Below are 6,973 nucleotides of genomic sequence, written 5' to 3'. Positions count from 1 at the left end.
TGGGAACCATCTCTCTGAAATGTAAACACTGAGGGAGATAGTGCCCCTGCCTCCCAGTCTCTGTGACAGGGTAGCAGCCTAATTTCAATGGAGACCAATTAGTAAACACAGATGACCTAATTATAGAGAAAAACATTTGCAAACTCAGGAATAACCCTTCATGCTGGACACATCCCACTGATAAACCTGCCTCCTAACATCTTCCAGTACTTTTCCACTCACTCAGCCCAGGGCTTAAAATCTCTCCTGCCGTTTGCTTCAACGGAGTTGAGTTCAGTCTCTCTCCTCTATTTCAATAGTATTGAATAAAGCCTTCCTTCCCTATTTAACTTTGTCCAGTGCAATTTCACTTTGAAAGGGTCTAATGTGAAAAATGGTGGTGAGGATCTTGAGTGAGTCGCTTAAGAAATGGGGTGCATGAGTTTGCTGGGACTACCATAACAAAATACCATAATAAAATAACAAAACTTCATAGTTCTAGAGGCCGGAAGTCCAAGATCAAGGTGTCAGCAGGTTTGGTTTCTCCTGAGGCTTCTCTCCTTGGCTTGCAGAAGACCACATTCTCCCTCTGTTTTCAAATGGTCTTTTCTCTGTCCATGTTTCTCTGTGTGTGTAAATTTCCTCTTCTTATAAGGACCCTGGTCAGATTGGATTAGGATGGCCTCATTTTAACTTGATCACCTTTTAAAAGGCCCTATCCCCAAATACAGTCACATTTTAAAGTACTGGGGATTAGGGCTTCAACATGCTAGTTTTGGGAGGGATACAATTCAGCCCATAACACTGGATCTTTATTTTTGTTGTTGCTGTCTCCACCACTCTCTTCTGAGAGGAAACTGCTTCCCAAAGCTGCCAATCCAACCACTTTGCAAAAATCTTTCTCCAGGATAACAACCATGGATATCTTACTAGTTTCTTCCCTCAGCACCAAAAAGAATAGTAGGTGAATATTAAATGCTTGCTGAATGAATAAGTTATATATATGGAGTGGGCTGAGGGGAGGGGAAGGCAGAGTTACTCAACAGGGAATATGGTTTTGGAAGATGAAGATATTCGTTACACAGGTTTAACTTTTGCCCCATTACATTACATCACCTTGAAGTGCCAATCAATATATCTCTTTTTAAAAATTCTATAATTGTGTTGGAACTAGAATAGTCATATTTTTTATTGCAATAGTTAATTAAATAAATATCAACATTTACTATAATGACAATTTTGGTTACCCTATTTTGGCATTTCTCTTTTAATAGGCCATTATCCACACACGCACAGACCAACTTCTAAAAATCCATGCCTACAGCAACCCAAACAGCTCTTTGAAAATGTTTCAAAAGACTAAAAGTAAAGCTGACAAGAAAAGTTCCTTTTAGAAGTCCATATAAAATCCACAGTATTACCTCAGATCAGATTCCTCTTTATACAGAAACATCCAGCAATTGTAACATCTGAATAGAACAATTCCATTAATACAAGATATATTCTTGTATAAGGTGTGCTAAGTTCTTTGACAAATTCATTTGACTGCTAATTTAAAAGACTGATGAAAAGATAGTGAGCCAATGTGTCTCATTAGTAGCCCATTGCCTGCCAAGGATTCACTGGTGTTCTCTAAAATAAAAATATACATAAAAGCAGAGGCATTTATGAATTAGAACTAAAACTCCTTTCAGAATGAGAAAGTTGTCCTTGGGCAAGTTGAGGTTGAAAGCCGATTTTTCTGTTGCCAAGCTATTGGGTGAGCCAGTAAGCCAGGAAAGTGTGTACTTGGCTAGTTACATGGAAGTTTGCTGTCCTAATAAATTTTTGAAAAATACGTGTAAAGATGTACTTATTTTCCTATCTGAATTCATTCTTATTGTGCACACCTTAAGTATGTATTCTTGAGGTTTTTTTTTAGTTTCCTAACTTTACTGGAGAGATACATGTTCAGCCTTGTTGAAAGTGATTTTACAGATAGATTTTTTCCAGAACCCTACAACTTTGTCTACACATATTCATTACCTGTCTGAGTTTCCTAACCTCAGTGTTTAACGTGCTGACTCTGCATATCCATGCAATTCAAGTTACCAGGTCTCTGCTCTTATTCTTTTGTATGGCTTTTTAGGGAGGCTTCATTTCTTCCAACATACTTCCAGCCTCCCAAATCGTAACCAAGGTCATAGGTTTTTCTTTCACTTATTCTCTTTAGTTGTGATCTCATCTTTTCTTCCTTCTCCATTCATCCAGTTTGGGGGGGGTGGATTATTTCCCCACATACCCATCAATTCTCACCATCGTCATTATCATCACCATAAGAATTCACATTTACCTGGTATTTACTATGTGCCAAGAACCAAGTGCAGTGCCTGGATTAATTCATTAACTCTTCACAACAACCTCATGAGGTCATTACTATTGATTGTTCTCATCACATTTTATAGTTGAGGACTCTGAGGCACAGAGAAGTTAAGTAACTTGCCCAAGGATACAGATAGTTAGTGGTAAAACCAGGATTTGAATCCAGGTAGTCTGGCTCCAAAGTCTGTGACTAGTATGCAGAAGTGGAATATGAGTAGAAATGATGTATGACAACCCCATAGAAACTTTCTTAGCAATCTTCCATGCATATTTTCTTTCTTGGTCTGTCTCTGAATGATGAAGATCCAGAATATGAATGTATAGCCCCAGACTTGCATTAAACTGTTACAAGAGTGAGATTTTGGGGCTGAGAGATGCTAGAAAATCAAATGCCTTTAGCTTCTCAGCATAAGAGTAAAACAGCTTTGTTTAGTCCTCATTCATGGAAAGACCCAGATTTGAAACCATAAGCCTATTTGGTGGCTAATTGTATTACTAAGAAGAAAATTTGGATGGCCAGGCTATTTTTTAAAGTAGACACCATCTCCAGAAATTCTTAGCCACATTTTCATTGTGTCATCATAATAGACCAGGTTCTCAAAGTAGACTTACCTTAAGGTCATCTCAGGCAAACTCCTTCAAGCACACAGATGTCACTGAGTACTGGCGTTTTCCTTCTCTCATAGACACAAAGGAGGGGTCCAGAGGCTATTCAGAGAGGGAGAGCTGGGGCTGTTGTAAGTTGAGTTGTGTGCACACACTGGATCGGTTAGAACTATAAAGGCAGTGAACTGCAAATAAGAAAAAGCAAAGCAGGGGAAACTAAGATCCGATAATCAGCACCATGCATGTTTAGATTTAACTTTGAACAAGGTCTTTTGGCACTTCTATTGCTATACAAACTAAGTTTTTATAAATTTATTTTAGATACATCTTTTAAAATATCTTATACATATATACACCTATGCAGTTTTACATGAATACCTATGTTACCCTTGCATATCCTATAATTTTTTTGCTTTGATTTCTTTTCTTTTCTTTTCTGAATGCCAGCATTTTTCTTTCCCTCCTTATCCCTATTATTTCTCCCATCCTCCTCAAACTCTTATCCTCCCATTTTCTCCATGCTTTAAAAATAATATGCAAATACACAACATTCATATACATATATGAATATATTTATATTCACAAAAACATAAATATACATATAAACTCACATATAAATATATGCACATATTATGCATACATAGTAAAATATATGCACATGTATATATCTATAAATACACACACAAATATATATATCTTGTGCTCTCAGTAAAGTTCGTCTCTCTGTATCCTCTATATGCTCGTTTGTGGAAATGAAAAGGGAACTCCAAAACCTTGTGTCCTGGCATGATACACCCCCTTCCTCCCTTTGAAGTCTGCCTCTTAGATCATCAGTACTAGTTCCATCACTTCCTTATCTGTAATTAACAGGTAGCCACAAGTAGCCCAAGGATCCCAGGATTATCATCATATGATTTCATACATCCCCTACCATTCTGTGTCCTCCCACTTCCTCTGTGCTCTCTGGAACTTAACAGTCCATCATCAACAAAGTCCACTCTCTTCTCATTCTCTTTGAATTGTTCCTTCACCTGTCTATTAGTTTCCTGTGGCTGCTGTAAAATTACTACAGACTTGGTGAGCTAAAACAGAAATTCTCTCTCTCAATTCTCGAGTCCAGAAGTCTGAAATCAATATTACTGGGCTGAAATTAATTGCAGGGCTGTGCTCCCTCCAAAGGCTCTAGGGGAGAATGCATTCCTTGCCTCTGAAAGCTTCTAGTGGCTGCTGGCATTCCTTGGCTTGTCACGTCATTCCAAACTTCAAGAGAAATATCCTCAAATCTCTCTCTGATCCAACTTCACATCACCTTCTCTGGGTACTTTCTCTTCCAACTGTGTTAAATCTCCCTCTGCCTCTCTTATAAAGACATGTGATTGCATTTAGGACCCACCTGGACAATCCAGGATAACCTCCTCATCTCAAGATCCTTAACTTATCACATTTGCAAAGACCCTTTTTCAAAAAAAAGTAAAATTTACAGGTTCCAGGAATTAGGAACTGATACCTTTGGAGGCCATAATTCAGCTAGCAGCAATCTTCTTGCTCTGTCTCATACCTGATTCTTCCCTAAGGAACCTGCGTCTTCTGCAGCACCCTCAAAGGTGGCTGGGTTTTTTTTTTTTTTTTTAATCTCCCACAGCCCAGAAGTGAAGTGTCCTCCTTGTTCCTCATCAACCACACTGTCCCTCTCTCCTTCCAAGGAAATGCTAACTGTAAAGCTCATGCTGTCATACTATACCATCCACTTCCCCTCCTTTTAGCAGTCAGCTACAGACTCTCAAGCTACTCCTGAAGCTTTTATTACATAGCTTGCTCTCACTCCTCCTAACACTATTCCTGTTATAATTCTTGGTGATTTCAATATCCATATATGCAATCTTTCCAACACCCTTGTTTCTCAGTCTCTTAACCTCCTCTCCTCTAATGATCTTGAAACTTCACTCTATCCTAATTTTTCAGTTCCATGATTATCTACTAGATCTTGTCAATAATAATAATAATAAAACTGTATCCTCTTCACAATCTCAAATTTTATGCACTCCATTCTTTGATCATTGCCTTCTATCTTTTCAGCTCATTCCCTCTGTAGGGGAGGAAGGACTACTCCTCTACTCTCTAGGTCCTTCTGGCTGGTCCAAGAATGAAACTGACTTGAGACAGAATAACAGGAGAAAATTAAACAAAATTTAATAACATGTATATGTGGGATAAACCAAGGAAAACTGGGTAACTCACCAAAATGGTAGAAGCCACTACCTTAAATGTCATCTTCAACTAAGGACAAAGGAGATGTTGGGGTAGCGGTTTGAGATTTCAAAGGGGAGAAAGGCAGTTCACATGGAGATGGAAAAGCAAATGTTTGGTAAACAAATGCTGACCATGCCTTGTGAAGACAATGAGACACGGAGAGGACTTTGATTAAATGGCCCTTGCTAGGTTCCTCCCTGTCTATAATACCTAGTTTATATTATACTATAGTTATCTTATGGTATTACCTCCTTCCTGGAATAGGACTTCTATCTTAAATTCTTTTAGGCAGGGCAGGCCCCGTGGCTTAGCGGTTAAGTGCGTGCGTTCTGCTGCTGGCGGCCCGGGTTTGGATCCCAGGCGCGCACTGACACACTGCTTCTCCGGCCATGCTGAGGCCACGTCCCACATACAGAAACTAGAAGGATGTGCAGCTATGACATACAACTATCTACTGGGGCTTTGGGGGGAAAATTAAATAAATAAAATCTTTAAAAAAAAAAAAATATTTTAGGCAGAGTGGGAGACGGTCAAAGTTTCTTCCTGAGTCTTTTGTTTTTAAAAATAATCAAGTGAAGAGACACATTTTGGGGTGGCAAATTCTGATCCCCACATCTCTAATACTCCAATTCCAAAAGCTTAGCTCTGGGACCTATAAACTCTTGATCCTTTGACCCTTCATTATCCTTCACCCCCGTATGTCATAGACCTCTCCCTGCAGAGTCAATCTTTGTGTCATCCTACCCTGTTTATGTTCAGTTCTGCCTGCTCCAGATGTGTCTCCAGACTGCTGAATGTGGGTAGAGAAAAACCTCAGCTGACTGTGCTCACTTTAAATGTATAGCTTCAAGAAGAACATTAGCGCTGACAGGAAATCCTACTGCATTTCTACAGTCATTCACTCCACCACTTCCTAGATGGTTATTCCATACCTTTTCCTCTCTCTTCAAACTTCCCATACTTCCTTTCATCTCCTCTCTCAGCTGATGACCTTGCTCTGTATTTCACTGTCAAAATATAAGGAATTAGAGGACTTCCACACACTCACATCATCCCACGTGCCAACACCCAGTATCTGTGCCACATACTCTGCCTTTCTTTTTGCTTATGATACAGGAACTGTTATGCACCCTCTAAGACCATGCCCTCCATCTGTGTACTAACGTCCATTTCCACTTAGTTACCCTAAAACCTCACTCTAGCGATTGTCTCCTCTCTCCATCATCAATTTTGCTCTACTAGATTGTTTTCATTAGCACACAACCGTTCTGAAATACCTACTATCTTAAAAAAATCAAAACAAAACCAAGCACCCCCTTCCAGTTACTGCTATGTTACCAGATTACTCTTTCCCCTTTTAAAGCAAAACTCTCTTGCAAGATTTGGCTGTCGTTGTCTCTTATTTCCCTCATTTTCCCATTCTGTCTTAACCTCCTCCAATCAGGCGTCCTTCCCAGCACAATAAAAAAACAGTCTTGAAAGGATCATAAACGCATAAATGATCTCCATACTACTAATGCCAATCACCTCATCTTACTCTATTCAGCAACTCTTCGTGCACCACTTTGTTTGTCCAGTTTCCTAGAACCTGCTCTCTTGTTTCTCTTCCTGCTTCACTTACTGGTCCTCCTTCCTCACCACCTTTGCTGGCTGCTCCCCAACCTCTCAAGCTTGGCTTTTGGTCACTATGCCATCCTCAATGCATAGAAACACATAGAATGAATAAATATATAGGATATTTTTTGCTTTCGTTCTATGCAAATAGGGCCATATCATT

This window comes from Diceros bicornis, chromosome 21, assembly GCF_020826845.1.
Source record: "Diceros bicornis minor isolate mBicDic1 chromosome 21, mDicBic1.mat.cur, whole genome shotgun sequence".
Lineage (NCBI taxonomy): Eukaryota > Metazoa > Chordata > Mammalia > Perissodactyla > Rhinocerotidae > Diceros > Diceros bicornis.
The sequence above is the reverse complement of the archived record's forward strand: the minus strand, read 5'-3'. Positions refer to the sequence as shown.